This window comes from Saccopteryx bilineata, chromosome 1 (genome assembly GCF_036850765.1).
Source record: "Saccopteryx bilineata isolate mSacBil1 chromosome 1, mSacBil1_pri_phased_curated, whole genome shotgun sequence".
Classification (NCBI taxonomy): Eukaryota; Metazoa; Chordata; class Mammalia; order Chiroptera; family Emballonuridae; genus Saccopteryx; species Saccopteryx bilineata.
The window spans coordinates 183825514-183836762 of NC_089490.1; the positions used below are offsets into that span (position 1 = coordinate 183825514).

At 42.7% G+C, this 11249-nt stretch overlaps 1 non-coding gene across 1 annotated transcript; it reads right to left on the minus strand.

Moving 5' to 3' along the window:
- Positions 1-2340: 2340 nt before the first annotated feature.
- LOC136321151 (small nucleolar RNA SNORA66) lies at positions 2341-2473 on the minus strand. The gene has a single exon (XR_010728442.1). It is a non-coding gene; the product is annotated as a small nucleolar RNA SNORA66 (small nucleolar RNA).
- Positions 2474-11249: the final 8776 nt, after the last annotated feature.

The window sequence follows — 11249 nt, forward strand, 5'->3', positions numbered from 1 at the left end:
ACGATTTTTAATCCTGCTGTCAAAGAATATGATATGACTTCCCAGTTGTTCAAGTCTTTTTTTTAAGACCTTCATAGCATTTAAAATGTTTAATAATTCAGATCTCTCATGTTTTAAGAAGTGTATTTCTATTGTAAAATGGCTAGACTTTCTAACTGCTGGTTGGTTTTATAAATGACCTGTTGATTTCTGAATCTTAGTATTGGATTTAGTCACTTTGAAGAATTTTCTTGTTGTTTGTAATAATTTTTCTAATAAATTCTCCTAGCTTCTCCAGATATATGATCCTACTATATTAAAATAATTTAACCTCTTCATTTCCAATTCATATACTTTGTGTATCTTTCTCTTATCCAATTACTTTGCCTATTACGTGCAGAAAAAATGTTGAATAGTGGTGGTTTAAAGGACATCCTTGTAAGGTTTTGCTTTTTATAAGATATTTCTTAACTTTTCTCATTAGGCATAACACTAGCTTTATAATTGGATGTATAGATTTTATTATGTTAAAGGAAGTGTCTACGGGTTTCATTTTATTAAAAGCTTAATTTTATTAACAGCAGATGCTGAAACATAAAACTTTAGAATTTTTGGAGAATGATGCTTAGATTAAATAACAAGAAAGAAAAGGAAAAATATTAATATATTTGATTAGACTAAAATTAAAAACCTCTGTTCTTCAAAAGAAACCATAAGGAGAATTAAAAAACAAACCACAGACTGGGAGAAAATATTTGCCACAGAGGAATTGCATTAGAATATACAAAGCAATCCTACAAATTAATATTCTTCCCATATGAACTCTGCAAATTAATATAAAAGACTTATAACCCAGTAGAAAAGTAGGAAAAAGATATAAACAGATGGATGCCAAATTTTATTAAATGCCTTTGCAAACTATTTGGAGATGATCCTTGAAAATTTCCTAACACTAAATATATATATTGGTGACTTAAATATCCATATATATTTCATCCCTAAAATAAATTCCACTTGTTCACTTAATATAATTCTGAATTCTGTTCGCTGATATTTTAATTAGGCAGTTTGCATTTGATATTTTTGAAATGTTCATCTGCAGTTTCTTTCTTTTTGTTGTTTTGCATTGGTATTACTACAATTTTTTATTTATAGATACCTTGTGCCTATACTTTGAAATATTTTACCTAGCACTAGAAATATTTGTCTTTAAAATTTGGTAGATTTTTTTCCTATAAAATAATCTGAATTAGGTACTTTTACAGGTGGTGGTTTGTGTGCGTGTGTGTGTGTTGATGGGGTGGTAGTGAGTAGTTCCTAGACATTTTCTATTTCTTTTACCTTAATTTTTCTTTAGGTTTTCTATCTCTTTCAGAATTGTTTTTGTAAATTATATTCCTTAAAACTTACCTAATTTCTACTTCTGCTTCCATCCTACAGTGTGTCCGTAAAGTCATGATGCACTTTTGTCCGGTCACAGGAAAGCAACAAAAGACGATAGAAATGTGAAATCTGCACCAAATAAAAGAAAACCCTCCCAGTGTCTGTAGGATGATGTGACAGCATGTGCACATGTGCAGATGATGACGTAACACCGATTATACAGCGGAGCAGCCCACGGCCATGCCAGTCGAGATGTGGACGGTACAGAGGAAAGTTCAGTGTGTTCTGTGGCTCACTAAATTCAAATCCATGACCAAAGTGCAATGTGAATATCGGCGTGTTTATAACAAAGCGCCACCACATAGGAATAACATTACTGGGTGGGATAAGCAGTTGAAGGAAACCAGCAGTTTGGTGGAGAAACCCCGTTCTGGTAGGCCATCAGTCAGTGACGAGTCTGTAGAGGCTATACGGGGTAGCCCTAAAAAATCTGTGCGTGAGCCCATATCGAACTGCACTGAATAGGTATGAAACTGGGAGAGTTTTCCTTTTATTTGGTGCAGATTTCACATTTCTATCATCTTTTGTTGCTTTCCTGTGACCAGTCAAAAGTGCACCATGACTTTACAGACACATTGTATATTATGTTTTCACTATGGAAGTAGACTACTAACTTCTCCCTCTGCTTTCCATTTACTTCTCTATACCCATCTTTGTGCCCAGTGCTGCCAGAGTTGTGTCCCTAAAATGGGCATCTGGTGTTCTCATTTCTCCTGCCCAAACAGAAACCATGAAAACCTTTCAATGACTCCTAATTGCTCATACATCAATTTAGACCAGCCTGACTATGAAGGGCTTCGCTATTTTCATATGACACTCTTGCTCCCATGGCTCATGTGGCTTACTCCACCTGAAGTGTCCTCTTCATCTCCTTAACTGTTCCTTAGTTGAAGAAATATATATAGTTATATATTTTTACACTGTACTGGGATAGAGTGGATGGCCTCAGTAGCTTCTGAGGCTAATACATTTCTATCACCATAATTACTCAGGCAAGGCTGGTTCCCCTCACTTCTGCAACATCATGCAAAGCCAGTAATCGAGTTTGCATGCTGATGAAGTGTTTTAAGGTCTAGATTCATTATGAGCTCTTGAATTTACTGCTTGTGTTCTATTCACCCTCATATCTACAGTCCTGATGTCTCTAGAATATGTCTGCTCACAGCATATAAGTGATCAGTAAACATTTGCTGAATTACATTGGCTTTATATATTTGTTCCCATGTTGATTAAATATGAGTATGGTTATCAAGGCGATTCCTTATAAAATAAATACACTGAGAGGTGTTGGTGGGTGGAGGTGGGTACAGACACGACGTATAGGTGTCAAGATTTGGCTTTGAGCACATCTGCTATTTAACTAAGGGTGTCACGGTTCCTCCTCTACCTAAGTATCAATACTGCTATACATGAACACACACATACATAAACATGCACACTTTTTTTGTCAGTAACTGAACAAATTAATCAGTTGAGGTCCATCCACTGAAATATCTGCCTAAAGTTGGTGATTCAAGATAAAGGTAGAATATTAGAATTTTTTTCTAAGAGCAGAGAACAGCCTCTCCACTGTGGTTTTTCTAATCTGGAGACTGAGAGTATTCTCTTTTCTGTTTCTTAGCATTGAAAGAGCATTTTAATTTAAGCTTCTAGGAGTCAGGCTAATAGGGTATCTCTGTTGGCAGCTTTCCTTTCTTCAGAAGGTGTAAATCTATGTTCTAAATATAAAGTAGAGATTCAAGTAAATACCATACAGGAAGCCAAATAATCTACTCTACTTTTCAACAGTATCAGACTCTGCCAGTATTGCCAGGCGGTGACCAGGGTAAGTGGGGCTGGCTCTCTCATCCTGTTACTCCAACTCTCCAGGACTCCACTTTTTGGGGAGGGACACCAACCTAGCGCTGGTGTTTGTATAATATTTGTTCCTCTGAAGTATTAAAAATAAAACTTTGTTTGAAACAACATTTGAAATCAGATCATTTTAAACTAATGCTTATTGGTGCTTTGCTCTAGAGCGAGAAAATAAAATACATGAGCTACATAGATTTTTAGTGTTCTTCATCAGACTAAACCGCTCATCTTGCAAATAGTATTCACATGCTTTTATACTCAGTCTACTTGATAGTTCCCATTACCACCCAGATGAATTGTGTTTGTGTGTTTCACAATTAAAATCTGAAGTCATTATTAATGTGTACACTAGAACTTGGAAAACACAGTTCACTGTACCTTATATATCTTTCTTTGTGTAGAATAGAAAAAAAGTCCACTATACATAATCTCTTTCTCTCTCTCTTCTCTCTCTCTCTCTCTCTCTCTCTCTCTCTCTTTTACACCAATCTTATTCCCCACTGAAATTATATTCTGGGTTTTCACTTTTTATCTGTGTACTTTAGGAAATTGTTCCTGCATGGGTTCCATACTAGATAACAGAAATAGAATATCCACAGTAACTCCCAGGATCTTTGCTGTTTGGTTCTCTCCTGTTCCCTTCACAGCCATCTCAATTCTTTTATTGCAGCTATATAAATATATTTTACAGATCTCTCATTCCCCCAAAGTCATATTAGAATCCAAATAAAATCATACCAATACAATAGCAATAAGATCTTGAAACAGAGTAATCTATCAGGAGCAGAGCCGAAAATGTTTCCGTTTAGACTCTGAATCCTAAAGTCCTGTTTAACGTTACAGTGATAAAGGAAGGAAGGCAGAATAACAGATGTGGACTTTCTCAGCGTGCTATGGCTAGCATTATGAAGTCTTGGTATTATGATTATTATTAGCTTTCAGGATTTGCTGATTGGGAGGGGGATCATCTTGCTTTGGTAATGGAGTATTCCAGAAGGAGTTTGGTGCACATAAAAGGGAGAACAGGAGAGGGGCAGGTACTGGAATGGGAGGGGATTAGAATAAATCTAGGGGCTAATGAGGAGGGCAAAGAAAAGATACAATGGAGTGGAAGAAAAATCCAACTGGTGTCCTTGGGGTGGAACAGAGCTCCCAGCCAGCAGCTCCAAATATAAATGGGTCCAGCTTGTTTTCACACAAGACGCTGGTTTCAGCTCTTGACGTGGCTGTTTACTATCTTTTTTTTTTTTTTTTCTTCATTTTTCTGAAGCTGGAAACAGGGAGAGACAGACAGACTCCCGCATGCGCCTGACCGGGATCCACCCGGCACGCCCACCAGGGGCGGTGCTCTGCCCCCCAGGGGGGCGATGCTCTGCCCATCCTGGGCGTCGCCATATTGCGACCAGAGCCACTCTAGCGCCTGAGGCAGAGGCCACAGAGCCATGCCCAGCGCCTGGGCCATCTTTGCTCCAATGGAGCCTTGGCTGCAGGAGGGGAAGAGAGAGACAGAGAGGAAAGCGCGGCGGAGGGGTGGAGAAGCAAATGGGCGCTTCTCCTATGTGCCCTGGCCGGGAATCGAACCCAGGTCCTCCGCACGCTAGGCTGACACTCTACCGCTGAGCCAACCGGCCAGGGCTACTATCTTTTTTTAATTTATTTTTTATTTTTTTTATTTTTCTGAAGCTGGAAACAGGGAGAGATAGTCAGATAGACTCTCGCATGCGCCCGACCGGAATCCACCCGGCACGCCCACCAGGGGCGACGCTCTGCCCACTAGGGGGCAATGCTCTGCCCCTCCAGGGCGTTGCTCTGCCGCGACCAGAGCCACTCTAGCGCCTGGGGCAGAGGCCAAGGAGCCATCCTCAGCGCTGGGGCCATCTTTGCTCCAATGAAGCCTTGGCTGCGGGAGGGGAAGAGAGAAACAGAGAGGAAGGGGGGGGTGGAGAAGCAAATGGGCGCTTCTCCTATGTGCCCTGGCAGGGAATCGAACCCCGGTCCCCCCCCCCCCCCACGCCAGGCTGACGCTCTACCGCTGAGCCAACCAGTCAGGGCATTTTTTTTTCTGAAGCTGGAAACGGGGAGGCAGTCAGACAGACTCCCGCATGCGCCCCACCGGGATCCACCCAGCACGCCCACCAGGGGGCGTTGCTCTGTCGTGACCAGAGCCACTCTAGTGCCTGGGGCAGAGGCCAAGGAGCCATCCCCAGCGCCTGGGCCATCTTTTGCTCCAATGGAGCCTCGGCTGCGGGAGAGGAAGAGAGAGACAGAGAGGAAGGAGAGGGGAGGGGTGGAGAAGCAGATGGGCGCTTCTCCTATGCGCCCTGGCTGGGAATCAAACCCAGGACTCCTGCACGCCAGGCCGACGCTCTACCACTGAGCCAACCGACCAGGGCCTGTTTACTATCTTTTACCATGAGAAAATTACTTCCCCCCCTTTTTTTTTGATTCTTGATTTCCATGTCTTAAAATGAGAAAAATAATGCCCATCTCCCAGGGTTATAGTAAGGGCAGAAGAGATAAACACAGAGAATGCTGTCAAGTGCCTGATGTACAGTAAGCACTTGACAAATGATCATTTTCTTCCCTGTGTTTGGATTACTTGCTGGTTATCCCCAATGCCCAGAGGTTCATGGAGGAAGGTCTCCAAATGCCGAATTTGGTTACTTTCCCATTCTTCTTTGACTGGGAAAGAAGTCATACATGGCCTTCATCCAAGTAGAACCATATGGTGTTGATCAGACCAGAGAAATTCCAGGGTTGAATGTTCTGCGGGCTCCTGGTACTGTTCCCAGAACACAGTAGGGTTTGGTGAAGAGAACCTATTGTGTTCTCATAGGTGCTCAGTCTCACGGACTTGTTATGATGTACTTGATGGGCTGGAAGCTGTGATCTCCATATGGACCGTTTCAGGTAGATGGATGGGTACCTCCTTTAGATCCTGCCGCCACCCTGGATTTTCTTGCTAGTATATCTTTACTACTACTACAAGTGTAAGGCCAAGATACTTCTTTTAGCTTTTTATAAATGGAGCTTCCTTGATTTTTAACCTCATGTCCTTCCTTTTCATTAGGTCAAGTCTAACTCCGCCTTTAAATTTCATATTACCTGTCAGGTAATCAGGAAAACTCCCCTTATCTTTTTGGACCAGGTTAGGCCTGCTCTTAATGCTATCTTAGTGTTTTGTCCTTTTTGCTAGTATTTATTACATTTATACATTGAATAATTATTTATGTATATAGAGAACCATGTATCTGGCTTTCTCCTCTATTTTTAGTGCCTTATACAATTCCTGGATCATAAGAGGAGATCAATAAATACTAATTAACTAAATTCACATGTAAATAAACTGACCAGTATCGGAAATGATGAATTAAGTCGTTAAATGGATCCTCACATAACTTTAAAATTTTGCTTTAAAAAGAAAATTTGACCTTGGTTAAAATTCCAAAGTTTTCTGGATACTACCCCATATACAGTTCTTCTTGCAGTAAACCTGTCCACAGGAGGTAGTTGTGGCACAACTGATTGCTTGTTTTAATTTTATTTGGGAAAATAATTAGGGTGAGAGTTTTCCTTATATTCCTACCTTTCTAATGTGAAATATCGTTTTTGTACTCACTGAGAAACAATATTGAGTTCATTAAAAAGTTCTAACTTACAGTTTATGAAATAGTGAAGTTCTACTCAATTCAGCTAAATTTGTTGAGTTACTTTGCTCTGGGCCAGTGGTTCCAGACTTTAGTGCACATCAGAATCACCTGGTGGGCTTGTTAGAAAAACAGATTGCTTGTATATCAACCTTATACTCTTTTTCTTTTTGTGTGACAGAGAGAGCCAGGGAGAGGGACAGATAGGGACAGACAGACAGGAAGGGAGAGAGCTGAGAAGTATCAATTCTTTGTTGTGGCTCCTTAGTTGTTCATTGATTGCTTCCTCATATGTGCCTTGACTGGGGGGCTAGAGCAGACCGAGTGATCGTTTGCTCAAGTCAGTGACCTTAGGCTCAAACTGGTGAGCCTTGCTCAAACCAGATGAGCCTGCGCTCAAGCTGGCGACCTTGAAATTTTGAGCCTGGGTCCTCTGTGTCTCAGTCTGATGCTCTCTACTCACCTCACCACAGCCTGGTCAGGCTCTTAACAACTGATAAAAGTATGACAGAGCTGAACAACACAATCAAACAATAGGATTTCATTAATATTTACAGAATACTTCATCCAGCAAAAACAGACTACAGCTAGTGCTCGACTTATGACCACAATTGGTTCTGACAGACTGGTTGTAACACGATTTGGTCGTAAGTTGAGTAGGCTATATGTACAGTACTGTGAAATGATGTTATAAAAATCTTTAAGTCATATTTTATCATAATTTTCTTTCATTATTATTATATATCTTAATTTTCTTTGTTCATTTTATGCCATTTGTATCATCTCTACACCATTTTGTTTCTTTCTTTCCTTCTTGGTAGGATGAGGCATAGACAAAGACAATTTCCTCTTGGTAGACATCTTGGGAGGGGTTTGATGAAAAATATCCAAGACACAAAACACAAATTGCTATACCGAGTCTGGGATAACAGTTGAAATGGTGCATGCGGAGATGGTAGTGCTGCTGGAAGCTGGTATGCACTGTCATACGCCCAGCTGGGCAACGCTTGTGCTGCCAGATGTGGAGCAGTTGTGGCTAGTGATTGTGGTCATAAAGTTGAATGGTTGTAAGTTGCATAGGTCGTAAGTTGATCAATACCTGTATACATTCTTTTCAAGCACCATGAAACATTCACCAAGATAAAACATATCCTGGATCATAAAGAACAAACACTAAGTAATTTAAAGACTTGATATCACATAGAATATGCATTCTGACCATAATGTAGTAATGTAGTTAGAAATCACTAACAGAAGGACAACAGGAAAATCTCCAAGCGCTTAGAAATGAAACAAGACATCTCATTAATACACGAGTCAGGGGGAGCAAGATGGCGATGGAGTAGGTGGACGTACCAACTTCCACCTCCCAGAACCAAAGTGGATTACAACTTAATTTTAAGAACCATCATCTGAAAAACCAACTTTGGACTAAACTAAGAGGACTCTTTAACCAAGGAACACTGAAGAAGCCACACAGAGACTGGTAGAAAAAGTGGAAATGCGGAGAGGGCTGCCCAGCTCCTAGGAGCAGCCCAGAGAGACTCGCATGGTGGGAAGTGAGCAGAGAGGGGAGGGCCCTGGGCCCCAGGAACAAAGCCCCAGCTTACAGTCCCAGAGCCTAGAAGAAACATATAGATAATATTTAGCTGGAAACAAGTCAAGATACTGTTTGTGAGAAAGAGACAGATTTCTGAGACCCAGGATTCTTCTTAAAGGGACCATGCAGAAAACCTCTTTCACAATCACTCAACCCGGGCTCTGGGGGACGGGAGAGAGGAGAGGACTGGAGTAGCAGAAAGAGAGTGTAATCTAGGAGGCACAGGTAGAAACACTTTGAGGGACAGCCACCCTAACCCCTAGGCTGAGTCACTCCCCAAATATGAAGTAAATATTTCCCCTGTAACCAGCAATACCAGCAAAGGGAAGCAGTACACCAGCCAAATAAGCTCTTCTGCGGCATTTGAGCAGAGTTGCTTAGAAGGAGGAAGCCTTAAGGAATAAAGTATTGAGTGCTAGGGTCTGAGGTGTAGTGCCCCCAACCACACTGCTGTGGGCTAGCTGGAGGGTGGGCAGCCATGGGACGCAGAAGCGCGGTCCCATTGGTGGGGGCAGAAGCCTGGCTGGCCATGACTGAGGCCCGGCGTGAGCTCAGTCTCGCCCGGTGGGGGTGGAAGGGGCACATGAAAGCGGTCTGGCCGGATGCAGGCCCACCTGCAACCCCGCCCACAGGAGAAAGGTGAAAGCCTGGGATCTGCAGAGACCCGGGGCTGAGCATGGGCACGCAGACCCACCTGGCCCACAGAGCCAGGGCCTCCGCCCGACCTGTGAGCGCAACTCCACCTGTGGGGGGTGGGGCGAAAGCCTGGGAACAGGTAGAGACCCGTGGCTGAACAAAAATATTCAACCCTGCCTGTGGTGCTGAGGCTTGCGGCCCCAGGCATGGTGCGTAGTCTCACCCGCAGTGGCAGGGCGAAGGCCGAGGCTTGTAGACCCAGGCACGTGAATACAGCCCCTCCCGTGGAGGAGAGGCAGAAACCACAGAGACAGCTGCAGCCGGTGAGTGCTGGCAATGTCCATACCCGAATGCCCAAGGCAGTGGCAGAGAGGGTGGTGGGCCTGCAGACAGACCACACCTAGGGAACACAGAGGCCACACCCATTGCACTACAATGGCCACACCCTTCTTATACACAGACAAAATGGGAAGGCAGAGAAATGCAACCCAATTAAATCAAGAGAAATCCCAAGAAAAGGACTTGAATTAGTCAGATATAACCAAATTACCAGATGCAGAGTTTAAAATAATGATTGTTAGGCTGCTCAAAAATCTTAGAATAACAATAGGCGATCATAACAAACAACTAAATAGATAGTAAGTATAAAAGAGGACATTGAAATAATAAAAAGAATCAGTCAGAAATGACAAATACAATATCAGAAATGAAGACCACAATGAAAGGAATTAAAAGCAGGATGGATGAAGTTGAGGATTGAATCAGTGAGTTAGAGCAATGTTTCCCAACCCCCGGGTCATGGTCTGGTATGGTCTGTGGGCCATTTGGTACCGGTCCGTAGAGAAAGAATAAATAACTTACATTATTTCCGTTTTATTTATATTTAAGTCTGAACAATGTTTTATTTATTTATTTATTTATTTATTTATTTTGTATTTTTCTGAAGCTGGAAACGGGAGAGACAGTCAGACAGACTCCCGCATGCGTCCGACCAGGATCCACCCGGCATGCCCACCAGGGGGCGACGCTCTGCCCACCAGGGGGCGATGCTCTGCCCCTCTGGGGCGTCGCTCTGTTGTGACCAGAGCCACTCTAGCACCTGGGGCAGAGGCCAAGGAGCCATCCCCAGTGCCCGGGCCATCTTTGCTTCAATGGAGCCTTGGCTGTGGGAGGGGAAGAGAGAGACAGAGAGGAAGGAGAGGGGAAGGGGTGGAGAAGCAGATGGGCATTTCTCCTCTGTGCCCTGGCCGGGAATCGAACCCGGGACTTCTGCATGCCAGGCCGATGCTCTACCACTGAGCCAACCGGCCAGGGCCCAATGTTTTATTTTTAAAAAATGACCAGATTCCCTCTGTTACATCCATCTAAGACTCACTCCTGACTCTTGTCTCGGTCACATGATACGTTACCGCTAAAATTAAACCCATAAACTAGCAAAATGAGTGAAAGACAAAATTCCATCGAAAGTTTTTTTGTGAAGTAGAAAAGGGCCAGTGAGGAGACAGAAGAAGAACCTATGACCTCAAAGAAAAAGAAGGCTTCATTTAACAGACAATACCAAGAGTCCTACTTGAAGTATGAATTTATCGCAACTGGTGATTCTCGTGCACCAAGGCCGCTCTGCATAATATGTGGCGACTGGCTAAGTAATGAGGCAATGAAGCCTTTAAAACTGCTTCACCACTTGGAGACCAAGCACCCTACTTTAAAAGACAAGCCTTCTGAGCATTTCAAAAGAAAAAAGCATGAACAAGGACAGAAACAATTATTGGTGGCCACTACATCAATAAATGCGAATGTACTGAGAGCATCATACTTGGTGGCTAATCGTATTGCTAAGGCTAAGAAGCCATTCACCATTGGTGAAGAATTAATCCTTCCAGCCACTAAAGACATTTGTCGTGAACTTCTAGGAGAGGCTGTGGTTAAAAAGATAGCACAGATGCCTCTTTCGGCTACCACCATCACATGGCGCATCGAGAAAATAGCAGAAGACATTGAATTACAATTGTTGGAAAGGATTAATAAATCACCGTGGTATGCTCTTCAGGTTGACGAATCTACAGATATTGAAAACAAGGCAATGCTAC